General features: G+C 41.0%; 1 protein-coding gene across 5 annotated transcripts in view; it reads left to right on the top strand.

Moving 5' to 3' along the window:
• ALDOB (aldolase, fructose-bisphosphate B) overlaps positions 1-13,909 on the top strand; it is a 53,110-nt gene that overhangs the window by 7,998 nt on the left and 31,203 nt on the right. For 2 of the 5 annotated variants that reach the window (XM_055271651.2, XM_055271655.2), the window contains exons 1-2: positions 7,389-8,926; positions 10,914-11,057. The exons of 2 other annotated variants lie outside the window; for them this stretch is intronic. The gene's annotated coding sequence lies outside the window, so the exon portion shown is untranslated. Of the gene's footprint in view, positions 1-7,388; positions 8,927-10,913; positions 11,058-13,909 lie in introns of those variants that run through there. One more of the 5 variants, XM_055271656.2, reaches the window with a different exon arrangement.

Here is a 13,909-nt window from a genome sequence, read left to right on the forward strand (position 1 = left end):
TCCAGACCAAAGTGGAAATGGGAGGAGAGCTGGCTTCTGCTCTTCTTATTCATCTTGAATGGAATCTTCACCTCCCCTTTGCCCAAGCCCTTCAGTCCTTTCTCCAGGATCACATTCATTCTACTCCATGACAAAATGACAGTTTTGTCCCCAACCTAGATCTGTGTCCTCACTCTACTATGTGCTTCCTAGAGGACAAGTTCAAACTCGAGGTTTATAACCATACTTTTGTATAAAGTTCTTCTTATTTTTAATATGAAACTTGCTATGCACTACTGCTGAAATCAATATAAACTTTATTTTGCCAACACATGGATTTCTGATCATGTGGTCCACTATTGAAAATTCTTGGCAAGCTTATCACAATGAATAGCCAATAGCTAGATTCTGCTGCTAAGCTAGTCTTCATCTCCTTAACATATTTGCTATAAAATAAAAAATCCATAATAATGAAAAAATTGGGGAGATGGGGAAAGACTATGAAGGGTTGGCATAATATAGGCAGTGTGGGAGGGAAGACTTTGGATGGGGCAAAAATCAATATTCCCCTTTCTGGCTTCTTTCACTATCTCCCATTGCCTCCCAATAATATGCCATCATTTCTCCCCATTCACCGTCACTTCTGCCAGCCTGAATAAGTGTAAACAGCCTCTGTCTGTGCCATAAATAACCTATTGTGATAGTTCTCTGTTAGATTAACACAGTTCTCCTTCGTTTCCCATTAACTGTGCTATTTATTTAGTAGTTCTGTCAACAAAATTTTAGAATAGACAAGTTGCATAGACAATGCTTCAAAAACTTGTCATTACTGCAGAATCTTAAAAACGAAAAGAAAAATGAGGGCAATTAAAAAACATAAGTAATGATTACAAACGCGCCACCAGAGAATATTGTGGAACAGTGTCTCAAACGATTAAAGAAAAAATTGACACAGAAATTCTTCAGTTTTCAGGATGGCAAATAAGAAAAGGAACAACTCACTGAAACACGAAAACTCTCTCTGCTTGTAGGATAACAACTGGCTGAAATCGGTTGGAACCATTATGGCCAGCTGGAGTCTGTGTAGAACAAGCTTGCTGACATCACAGCCTGAATTTCCACTGCATGTTTCATACTAACTTCCCCCAAATTTGCACATGTATTCCATGAGGTAGCATGAAGAGATAACTGCATGCCAGAGGACTTTCCAGACCTCCCCTTTCCTTCTACCAATCGGGGTAAATCCCAGAATCAATCCCCTAAACCTTCATAAAAGTATTGCCTTATAGCCAGCATGAGCAGATAGATTTGAGTTGGACTCCTGTCTCCTTGTTGGTCGACCTGCAATCAAAAGTTATTCTTAGCTGGGCACGGTGGCTCACGCCTGTTATCCCAGTACTTTGGGAGGCTGAGACGGGTGGATCACCTGAGGCTGGGAGTTTGAGACCGACCTGGCCAACATCGTGAAACCCCATCTCTACTAAAAATACAAAAAATTGGCTGGCCATGTTGGTGGGTGCCTGTAATCCCAGCCACCAGGGAGGCTGAGGCAGAAGAATCGCTTGAACCCGGGAGGCAGAGGTTGCAGTGAGCCGAGATCATGCCATTGCACTCCAGACTGGGCTACAAGAGCGAAACTGTCTCAAAAAAAAAAAAAAAAAAAAAAAAAGTTATTCTTTTCTCAAAAACCCAGTATCATCATAGCATTGGCTTCTAGCACATTGGGAAACGAGCCTCTTTTGCTCAGTAACAATGGCAAATAAGTACATTAAAGGATGCTTAACATTATTAGTCATAAGGGAAATGAAAATTAAAACCACAATGAGATACTACCACACATTCATTAGAATGGCTAAACCTTTAGGAAACTGAACATACTGAGTGTTGGTGAGGTTATGTAGCCACTAAAACTATTGTACAGTACAGCCACTTTGAAAGACAAATAGGCAATTGCTTGAAAAGTTAAACATATACCTACCATTTGATCAGATCCAGCCATTCGGCTTCTAGGTATGTACACAAAAACAATGAAAGAAAACATGTGTCCATATTAAGACTCATACAGCAATATTCACAGAGCTTCATTTGTAATAGCCCAAAACTGGAAACCATTCAAATGTCCATCTGCAGCAAATGGACAAACAGATTGAGAATACCCATACCATGGAATACTACTCAGCAATGAAAAGAAAAAACTATTGATATGTGCAGCAATATGGATAAATCTCAAAATAATTATGCTGATTGAAAGAAGCCAGATTTTAAAAAAGTGTGTATGATGTCATTCATGTAAAATTGTAGAAAATGCAAACTAATCACTACAGTGACATGAAGCAAATAAGGGTTGCCTGGAGATGGGGATGAGGTGAGGTGAGGTAGGGAGGAAGAATTTACAAAGGTGCATAAGAAAACTTTTCGGGATGATGAATATGTTCAATGTCTTGATTGCAATGATGGCTTCATGAGTGTATACACATGTTGAAACTTACCAAATGTTATACTTTACATATATGCACTTTATTATGTCAATTATATCTCATAAAGTTGTTGTTTAATAAGACTTTTAACAGTGGTTTTTGCACCAGCCAAAGATGAAGGAATCGGCTTGTATCTTTCCATTAAGTTTCAAATTACTCTCCAGGAAGCTCCCTTGAAAGTGTAGGTCAGTATAGCGGAGGGGTGAGCGTGCTGAGTCACCTATCACCCCACTGTGCTTTTATCCACTGGTTTGTCTATAGTTTCTCTAAAGATTTTTTTCCAAAAAGACCAGGCTTAAGGGGGAAAAAAATGGAAAAGACTTTAAAATTCACTGGATCTTTAATGCCTACTAGCTGTAACATTTTATCAATCTAAGATTCTATAAATGAGGAATTTTGTAAAATATTGTCTTTTCTAACTGAAGATGCCTTCAATTATAAAAGACACACCATATCCCTAATTTTCCTTAACAGCTTTTTAGGGGAAAAAAGCAAAAGAAATAAGAGTATACTTATTATAAGATGCACTTCAATTTCAAAAATATTCAGAAGTACGGTTTTAGAATACACATTCCAGCAAGTAGTCCTGGAGTTTTGGAAAGGGGTGGGTGGGATCGGCCTTCATAAACTTAAATTGCCTGAGTTGTGGTCTCAGCATCCGGGCTAGTCTCCTTCCTTTAAAGAAGAAGCAATACAGTAAAACCCTAAACACTGGATTCAGCACTAGTTTTTTTTTTCTTTTCCCAGGCTTTGTAGATGTTGAGGTTATAGCCAAAATCCCATTTAACTCTTAAAAATTTAAGCTAACTTTCATTCATTTATTTATTCACTCAACAAAAACTTATTGGGCACCTGGCACTATTCTAGAGTCTGGGGACAGAGTAAGAAACAAGACAGATAAGAGTCCCTGACCCCACAGAGCTTACATTCTAGCAAGAAAACAAATGTTTAAAAAGTATACAGATAAAACACAATATGGGTCGGGCATGGTGGCTCATGCCTATAATCCCAGCACTTTGGGAGGCCGAGGCAGGTGGATCACCTGAGGTCAGGAGTTCTAGATCAGCGTGTCCAACATGGTGAAACCCCGTCTCTACTAAAATACAAAAATTAGCTGGGCATGGTGGTGCGCACCTGTAATCCCAGCTACTTAGGAGGCTGAGGCAGGAGAATCACTGGAACCCAGGAGGTGGAGGTTGCAGTGAGCTGAGATCACGCCATTGCTCTCCAGCCCAGGCGACAGAGTGAGACTCCATCTCAAACAAAACCAAAACAAAAAACACAATATGATTTCAGATTGTGATAAGTGCTATAAGGAAAAGCAAAGCTGCTTAAGGATGTAGAAGTTGTGTGGGTTATTTCTGATAAGGTGTTATAAACACCTCTCTGAAATGACATTTAGGCAGGGATATGAATGATATGAACAAGTAAACTATGTAAAAATCTGGAGTGTAGCATTCCAGGCAGAAAGCACAGCAAGTAGCATAAGTTCCTGAGGAGGATGTAGCTTGGCCTGTTTAAGGAGCAATAAGGTCAGCATGGCTGGGGTACAAAGAGAAAGAGGGAGTGGTCAGAGATGAAGTGGGAGAAGGAAGCTCTTTTAGGTCACAGTTAGGAGCTGGCATTTTTTTTTCTCAGTGTGATGGGAAGCTATTGGAGAGGTGACAAGTTTCTGAACCCCCCACTGAGATTCAGAAGAAACATCTTCTGAGCACAATATTGACATCAGCAGTCTTATCTAATCTCCTCTACTGCAAACGGTTAGATTCCCTCTATCAGCCTCAAAAGATAAAAGCACGAAGAACACTACACTGTGCTAGAAATCAACGAAAAGGGTTGGTCACATGCTACAGGCGGAAATTTTTGCAAGATGCAATACAGATGGGATTAGTTTGAAAAAGTGGCCAGTCCTATCTATTGCAACTCAGTCACAAGAAGGAACAGCTAACCAAGAAGTGGACCCCAGCAGAACCCCCCTATTTACTCAGGGGCTAGGGTCAGAGATGAGAGTGAAACAAGAGATGATCTGGGGGTATATCTGGATCCCCCCAACAATTCTGGAACAGTTTACTTGATACCGGAAGTCATACCAAGCAGGATCCTTTGGTGTCATTTACCACCAATGTGCCTTTGACAAGGATAAATATGCCTAGCAAATACCCAGGGTGCTACCTTGGCTGGTATCTAACAAGGCAAACCTTGCCATGCAAAGAATAAAGGCATAGACCCAGTTACTTTCTAATTACACAGCAAACAAAAAAATGAAGCTCTTTAGTATACAAGTGAATTTCCTAGCCACAACTACCTCAGGAACTGGTGGTTTCCACGCCATCCCCAGTTTGATTCCAAAAGTACCAAAGGAAAACAACTTAAAAATCAAGATTTTCTATATAGCCTTCATTTAGACATCACAAAAACTCTGAGAGATTACATTTTAACTTTCCATGTGAGGCAATCAGAAACTATCCTAAGCTTACTTCTTTAAGAGTGTGCAAATGGGAGCATTTATAGGTAATACAAAGAGATAAAAAAGAAGAGCATCAATCTATCAGAGAAATATCTTCCCATGAAATACAGTTGCTACAACAAACAAGAGAAATTTTAGAAAATTCCAAATCAAGTTTTTGCCAGATTCAAGAGGACTTTGAGCCAGGTGTGTGTGGCTCATGCTTGTAATCCCAATGCTTTGGGAGGCTGAAGTGGGAGGATCACTTGAGCCCAGGAGTAAGAGGCTGCAGTGAGCCATGATGATCACACCACTGCACTGGGTGACAGAGCAAGACCCTGTCTAAAAAAACAAAAAAACAAACTTCAAGAGGACCTTGAAACTTCAAATCGAGATCACGTAGTCATGAAACCGTACTGAAAAATAAATCTAGAACTGTCTGCTGGTTGTAGTGAGTTTGAGAAGCCTGTCTGGGTCAAATTTCTTAATCCTATCCTTCCACCTCCTTTCAATACCTTGAAAAATGCCACCGTTTAGAGTATGTGCACAAGTGACAAGTTATGGTCCTGAATCATGATCTTATCTAACCTTGTGAGCTAGGCTGGACTGAATGTCTTGAGCCCAAATGAGTCCTCTTCCTGCCCATGGGGCTTCCTTCACTCTTGTTCTTCCTTAGTCTTCTAAGTGGAGGGAGCAACGTTTTTAACTGGGAGGGATAACCCAATGTCTTTCCATAGCACCAGCTTCACGGGAGTAAAGTAAGAAGCCATTCAATAGAAAATACGTAACAAGAGAGAACTCCAAGACCAAGTAGCATTGGAGCATTTATCCTAACCCAATTCAACATATCTATCTACACCCTTCTCACTGAAGCACTAATTCCATTCAGATATCAAAGGAGAAAGCCTTGAGCTCCCCCTAGAGGACAAAGCATTTAGCCAGTATTTCCTGATCTTAGCTCTCCGTAGGCTTCACAAGTCTTGCCTCCCCTTCTCTGGAAGAGGCACAGGGGCCTCTTACTGCCTTGGGCACACCTCTTTACAGCACTTACCGCATTGTGCTATTTGTTGCAGCTCATCATTCCCTTACACATGTGAGCCTCTTGACGGCAATCAGACTGTCATTAGGTTTTCTCTTCTATCCCTTAAAATGGTGTCTGGTGCAAAGCGGGCCCTCGGCAACTGTGTTTGCTAGGGAAATGAAAGCATTCATGAGAAACAAAAAATATTAACATTCCTGGAATGTTAATACTTTGTCTTTCAGTGCTCAATTATTTCTCCTGCTTTCTTTTCTACTTCTTTACTCCATCGTATGTTATAACTAGCAACTTACATAGCCCTTGTTCATGCAATATGACACTGAATCCTACAATTCTATGGGAATAGAATTTCCCTTTTGCTCTTTCTAGAAAAGAAAACTGACATTCAAACAGGTGAAGCGAGCTGCTTAAGGTCACATAGCCAGGAAGTATTAGAACAAAGAAACAAAGCCAAGTTTTTCTGACCAGATTTCATGATCAACTAGGTGACTTTACTGTGTTCCTTTGTATTTTTACCAGCTTTAGCCTTAGTTTGTGTGCAACCGCCACACATGCACACTGCATACACACTATACACACATGCACACTGCACATAAATCAGCAAAATGAAGATAACTTCTTCTGGCTCTTCCTTCTTCCTGCTTTATAAAATGATCACTGATTGTAAAGCATTCAAATAATATACTCATTCTCAAGCTTGATTGCACATTGAATCATCTGGGTAATTTTAAAAATTACTAGAACCTGGGTTCACTTCCAGTAGTTCTGACTTAATTTGTCTAGAGTGGGCTGAGCATTCAGATTTTTCATAGGTTGTTAATGTACTAAATTGAGAACCACTGCAATACAGAAAACTGTAAATAATTTTTTAAAAATCTGTAATTCCTTGGCCAGGCGTGGTGGCTCACGCCTGTAATTCCAGCACTTTGGGAGGCCGAGGCGGGCAGATCACTTGAGGTCAGGAATTCGAGACCAGCCAGGCCACCATCGTGAAACCCCGTCTCTACTAAAACACAAAAATTAGCCGGGAGTGGTAGTACGCACCTGTAATCCCAGCTACTCAGGAGGCTGAGGCAGGAGAATTGCTTGAACCTGGGAGACGGAGGTTGCAGTGAGCCGAGATCATGCCACTGCATTCCAGCCTGGGTGATAGAGCAAGACTCAGTCTCAAAAAAAAAAAAAAAAATCTGTAATTCCACCACTCTGAGATGACCACCATAGTTAATATTTTGGTGAATTTATCTTCTCTTTACATTGAAGCATACATCCAGTGGATAACCTACAAGTTGTTTTGTAACTTAGTTTCTTTACCTGCACCCTTTTCCTCACCTGTATGTGTGTGTATGTCTGTATATCTGTAGTGTGTACTCATATATACATTTTAATGGCTTTATAGTATTTCACTGTATAAAGGTAATACAATCACTTAAAATCTCCTCCAGATAGATAGATAGATAGATAGATAGACAGATTTTCTGTTAAAATCACTACTTCAGTAAACACCTTCATATATACTATTAAGCCACCAGGCTTGTTACAGCATCATTACCTAATCTGATTTACATGTTATTACCACATTTTCTCCTCACCTAAATTAAGAAAAATGAGAGAGGACGCAAGAAAGAAAGAAAAAAAAAAGATATGAAAGGCAAGTCCAGGAAACAGAAAACCCATCTCTCTTACAAATTTTCTGAGCTTATTTTGGACACACATTGGAATGATGCCCTTTGTTTGAAACCAGGGACGACCCATTTCCTAACTCTGATTTCTTTGGAGCCCTTTTTCTGTAGCCCAGGGAGGGGTGAACATGAAGCAGCAAGCCAGGTATATTCCAGAGGCAGGGTCTCAGCAGGGTGTCCGTCAGCCACAATAGGTCACTAGGGGGATTAAAAAAAACCCTCTGCTTCCCTGAGCAAACTCTCCCAGGTGAATACACTAGTTTTCAGAGTGTGTTGGCAATGGTAGAAATGATGGGAACAGAGTGATCTGACAGGATACTAGAATTCTGAAATTATTGTAGACATTGATTTGCTGCAAGATGTAAAGAAAAACATTTCTTTTCCGAATCACACCACCATTGTTTTAGAAATTATCTTGCCATCATAGAAAAGGAGAGAGAAGTGGTTATGCTCATAGGCTTTGGAGCCTTAAATACTGAAATCATATCTCAGCTGAGTATTACCTTCAGTGAGTTACATAAGCTTCCGTTTTCTGATCTGGAAAATGGCCACAATGAATGATGATACCTAATACATGAAATAAGCCTGAAAAATGCTTGGTACATGTTAAAAGCTAAATAAATATTAGTTTCGTTTGTGTCTGTGTTTGATATTGGAGGAGAGATGAGTTTGGTTTGGGGCATTTTGAATTGGACATGCTGTTGAAATAGCAAAATAGAGACAATAGCAAGAGCAGAGGGAAACATTTGTGGTCATACACTGCTCGTGGGGGTGTTAACTAAACATAGGGACATAGTCTCTTTGTTATACAATTGGCAGTATGTTTTGAGAACTAAAAGTGTTTTCATTAGTCAGGATGCAAAGTGTATAAAAGGGACCTCAAAATACAACAGCTTAAACTAAGTCAAAATTTATTTCAATCTCATTTAACATCCAGTAGGCAGGCAGTCCAGGGCTCCGCCACCCAGAGCTGGCTTTATGAGGGTTTGTCTTGTGCAGTCACACAGAGCCCCACAATCAGAAGGGCCCAATGTGTAGCCTGATACTCTGCGGCTGCCATCTCGAAATTCTTCATAATTTCATCTTTGAATTTGTATTTTGTAAGTCAAATCCAACGGGACAATGAAGCGTGCACATAAACAGAGGAATACACAGTAGGTGCATCTGTCCTTTCTTCGTGTGACACCTGTCATTCACAGTAGGTATATCGTGTCATGCCACCATGTTTGAATGTAGTAACAGCAATGCTCTCTGACCACAGAATCCCAGTGGACCCACGATGCATGGGAGTTCGGAGAGAATCCAAGTGAGTACAAGTGAAGTGTGTTATGTCTATGACTAAGAAGGGTCTGGGAGAGAGTACTGACAGATATCAAAAGGCCACGCTTTCCATTCAAACTAGACTTGCTTCTGTTCCAGAAAGAAAGCAATGGCATTTAAGAAACGTGAACAACCAAGGAACCCCACCACATCCTTTATTACTTGTGCTACTTCCCTGTATCAGCCAGCAACTTACTTTGAAAATAACACAGAAAGGGAACAATAGAGTAACCTGTAGTTCCTTTTCCTGTCAGTCCTTCCTTACTCATCAGTAGGTGGAAGGCAAAGCATGTTGATAGAATATATTTTATCAAGCAGTGAAATAAAAACAGTTGAATTTTTTGTGTGTGCATTGTTCCTACTCTTCTGGTAAGAATGAACTACATATCCATGTATGAACCACAAAATACAGATTGTAATTTTTGTGATTCGACACGAATTAAATGCTCTTATATTTACATTTAAAATGGGTGTGGCACAATATAAAAATGAAAATTTATACCGATTTAAACTTTTAGTTTACTTAAAACAACATTAAAAAGTAACAAAAATCCTATAAGAAATTAAAATAAAGGGCTTGGAAGAAAGATAAACTTTATCTTTTATTACCTTTAATGGCACCTCCCCCCTCTTTTTTGAACAAGAGGGCTTATATTTCCATTTTGCACTGAGCCCCACAAATTATGTAGCCAGCCCTGCTGTGTTTTCTACTTGCGGGTTCTGTGTCTGCTTCAGCTTTTGCTATCTTCTCACCAGTAAAGAGCTGGGGAAAAAACAACAATGACAGGGAATTGAAGCATAATTCTGTTTGTTTGTTTGTTTGTTTGTTTTTGTTTTTTGAGACAGCGTCTCGCTCTATCACCCAGGCTGGAGTGTAGTGGCGCGATCTCTGCTCACTGCAACCTCGCCTCCTTGGTTCAAGCGATTCTCCTGCCTAAGCCTCCTGAGTAGCTGAGATTACAGGTGCACACCATCACGCCGGGCTAATTTTTGTATTTTTAGTAGAGACGGGGTTTCACCTTGTTGGTCAGGCTGGTCTTGAACTCCTGACCTCGTGATCCTCCCACCTCAGCCTCCCGAAGTGCTGGGATTACAGGCATGAGCCACCATGCCTGGCAAAGCATAATTCTTTAATGGGCCCACATCATTTCATTACACTAACATCCCACTAGCCAGACCTGTCACACAGGCACATCTAGCTGCCAGGCTGGCTATATAGAAATATCATTAACGAAGTAGCTATAGACCCAGCTAAAACTCTACTACTTTAGAAGGGGAAAATGGATATTGGGGAACAATTTGCAGCTGGCCACAGAATTAATTCAATTTGATCTAATATTTCTGGTGCTAGAAGTTTATGAATGAAAAAAGTAGAAGTGTATAAAAAGCTTTACCTATAAGGTTATTCATTGCATCTTTATGTATAATAACAGCAAACAATTAGAAATAGGCAGACTTCCAATAACAGAAGTTGGTTTGTTACAAGAAAAACTTGGGACTTTAATGTCCCCTCTAAACTGAGAAGGAATGAAGAGACCAAAGAATGACTTGAACGAGTCCAGCTTAACAAGTAGATGAGTTTATTAGGACTTATGCACAGGGCACTCCTGGATGGTGGTGGGACAGCTCTAGAGATCTGCACCACCTCCCATCTCTAAACTGCTTTTAAGCTATTTACTGGCTCTTTGCCTGCTGTGTTTGAGCAATGAGACTGTTTTTCTTGGTAGGTTCTCAGATACTCTCCGGGATATTTGGGTTTTCAGGGACACTTGTTTAGTTCTCTGCAGGGCATCATGACTGTGAGTCACTGCCCAGTCTTCAGGGTTCAGGCAGCAGACATATACCCTTAAGTATTCTGGTGGGGGACTTCTCACACTACCAGTCAAATAAACGCATATATATTTGACTTAGAATATTATAGACCTATTAAAAATTACATTCTCAGATATGGTTTTTCTATGATTATGTCATAGGAAAATGTTCAAGATGTAATGGAACACAAAAAAGCAGAATGCAAAACCCTACATATAATGCAATTTAGTGGCACTTTTTCAACTATGGGGGTAGTGTCTGGGTTTATCCAGGGATCAAAAGGACAAGACTACAGGCCTCACAGGGTAAGTTTCTCACGGCATGTGGTTTGAACTACAGCCCTGCAGCATCATATCTGGATTTTATTTATAGGCTCAGAACAGATACATTTCTCAGGGTGAATCATCTTAACCAGGATCATAAGATAAAAACATAGATCCAGAAGACTAGTTATTCATTTACAATGAGGTATAATAGTGACATAAACTGTATGTGTGTGTGTATATATATGTGTGTGTGAGTGTGTGTGTGTATTAGTCCATTTTCACACTGCTGATAAAGACATACCCCAAACTGGGCAATTTACAGAAGAAAGAGGTTTATTGGACTTATATTTCTGCATGGCTGGGGAGGCCTCACAATTATGGCAGAAGGTAAAAGGACGTCTCACATGGCAGCAGACAAAAGAAGAAAGAACTTGTGCAGAGAAATTCCCCTTTTTAAACTATCAGATCTTGTGGGACTTACTATCACAAGAACAGCATGGGAAAGACTTGCCCCCATGATTCAATTACCTCCTAACAGGTCCCTCCCACAACACATGGAAATTCAAGATGAGATTTGGGTGGGGATGCAGCCAAACCATATCATTCCACCCTGGCCCCTCCCAAGTCTCATGTCCTCACATTTCAAAACCAATCATGCCTTCCCAAGAGTCCTCCAAAGTCTTAACTCACTTCAGCATTAACTCAAAAGTCCACAGTTCAAAGTCTCATCTGAAACAAGGCAAATCCCTTCTGCCTATGAGCCTGTAAAATCAAAAGCAAGTTAGTTACTTCCTAGATACAATGGGGGTACAGGCATTGGGTAAATACAGCCATTCCAAACTGGCCAAAACATTGGGGCTACAGGCCCCATGCAAGTCTGAAATCCAGCAGGTCAGTCAAATCTTAAAGCTCCAGAATGATCTCCTTTGACTTAATGTCTCATATCTGGATCAAACTAATATAAGAGATGGGTTCCCATGGTCTTGGGCAGCTCTGCCCCTGTAGCTTTGCAGGGTACAGCCTCCCTCCTGGCTGCCTTCATTGGCTGATGTTGAATGTCTGCAGTTTTTCCAGGTGCACTGTGCAAGCTGTCAGTGGATCTGCCATTCTGGGGTCCGGAGGATGGTGGCCCTTTCTCACAGCTCCACTTGAGCTGTCCAGTAGGGACTCTGTGTGGGGACTCTGACCCCACATTTCCCTTCTGCACTGCCCTAGCAGAGGTTCTCCATGAGGGCCCCACCCCTGCCGCAAACTTCTGCCTGGGCATCCAGGCGTTTCTATACATCTTTTGAAATCTAGGCAGAGGTTCCCAAACCCCAATTCTTCACTTCTGTGCACCTGCAGGCTCAACACCACATGGAAAATGCCAAGGCTTGTGGCTTCCACAGTCTGAGGCAACAGCCCAAGCTGTACATTGGCCCCTTTTAGCCATGGATGGAGTGGCTAGAATGCAGGGTACCAAGTCCCTAGGCTGCACAGGGCAGGGGGGCCCTGGACCCAGCCAGTGAAACCATCTTTTCTTCCTAGGCCTCCCGACCTGTGATGGGACGGGCTGCCGTGAAGACCTCTCACATGCCCTCAAGATATTTTCCCTTTGTCTTGGTGATTAACATTTGGCTCCTTGTTGCTTATGCAAATTTCTGCAGCTGGCTTGAATTTCTCCTCAGAAAATGGGATTTTCTTTTCTATCACATTATCAGGCTGCAAATTTTCTGAACTTCTATGCCCTATTTCCCTTTTAAAACTGAATGCCTTTAACATTACCCGAGTCACCTCTTGAATGCTTTGCTGCTTATAAATTTCTTCTGCCAGATATCCTAAATCATCTCTCTCAAGTACAAAGTTCCATGAATCTCTAGGGCAGGGGCAAAATGCTGCTAGTCACTTTGCTAAAACATAACAAGAGTCACCTTTGCTCCAGTTCTCAAAAAGTTATTCATCTCCATCTGAGACCACCTTAGCCTGGATTTCATTGTCCATATCATTACCAGCATTTTTGTCAAAGCCATTCGACAAGTCTCTAGGGAGTTTCACACTTTCCCACATTTTCCTGTCTTTTCTGAGCCCTCCAAAGTGTTCCAATCTCTGCCTGTTACCCAATTCCAAAGTCATTTCCACATTTTCAGGTATGTTTTCAGCAGCACCCCACTCTACTGGTATCAATTTACTGTATTAGTCCATTTTCACACTGCTGATAAAGACATACCCAAGACTGGGTAACTTATACAAGAAAGAGGTTTAATGGACTTACAATTCCACGTGGCTGGAGAGGCCTCACAATCATGGCAGAAGGCAAGGAGGAGCAAGTCACGTCTTACATGGATGGCAGAAGGCAAAGAGAGAGCTTGTGCAGGAAAACTGCCCCTTAGACAACCATCAGATATCATGAGACTTATTTGCTACTATGAAAACAGCATGGGAAAGACCTGCCCCCATGATTCAATTACCTCCCATCAGGTCCTTCCCACATGTGGGAATTCAAGAGGAGATTTGGGTAGGGACACAGCCAAAACATATCTCTGTGTGTGTGTGTGTGTGTGTGTGTGTGCGTGCGCATATCTATGTATATATAATTATATATATCATCTCATATATATGATATAAATATATAGAGATGATAATACAGCATGGCCAAGGAAATTTCAGTCTAGCAAAAAGATAGATGGTTTTATTCTTAAGGAATTTTCCAAGAGGATTTTTTGAGAAAAGCAGCCAGAGTGAGACAACAACTACATTTCTTAGAGGGCCTTAACTTCTTTCTGTAGAGAATTACAGACAAATGGAGGCATAGAGCTTCTATGTCCTCCAGCTGTTTTCAGGAGCCCTGGTGCAGCTTGTGAGCAGAAATACTAGTGTTGGCTTCAACTTCCTGTGGAGAAGAGATGTGGTGT

The sequence above is a fragment of the Symphalangus syndactylus genome, chromosome 3, assembly GCF_028878055.3.
Source record: "Symphalangus syndactylus isolate Jambi chromosome 3, NHGRI_mSymSyn1-v2.1_pri, whole genome shotgun sequence".
Taxonomy (NCBI): Eukaryota; Metazoa; Chordata; class Mammalia; order Primates; family Hylobatidae; genus Symphalangus; species Symphalangus syndactylus.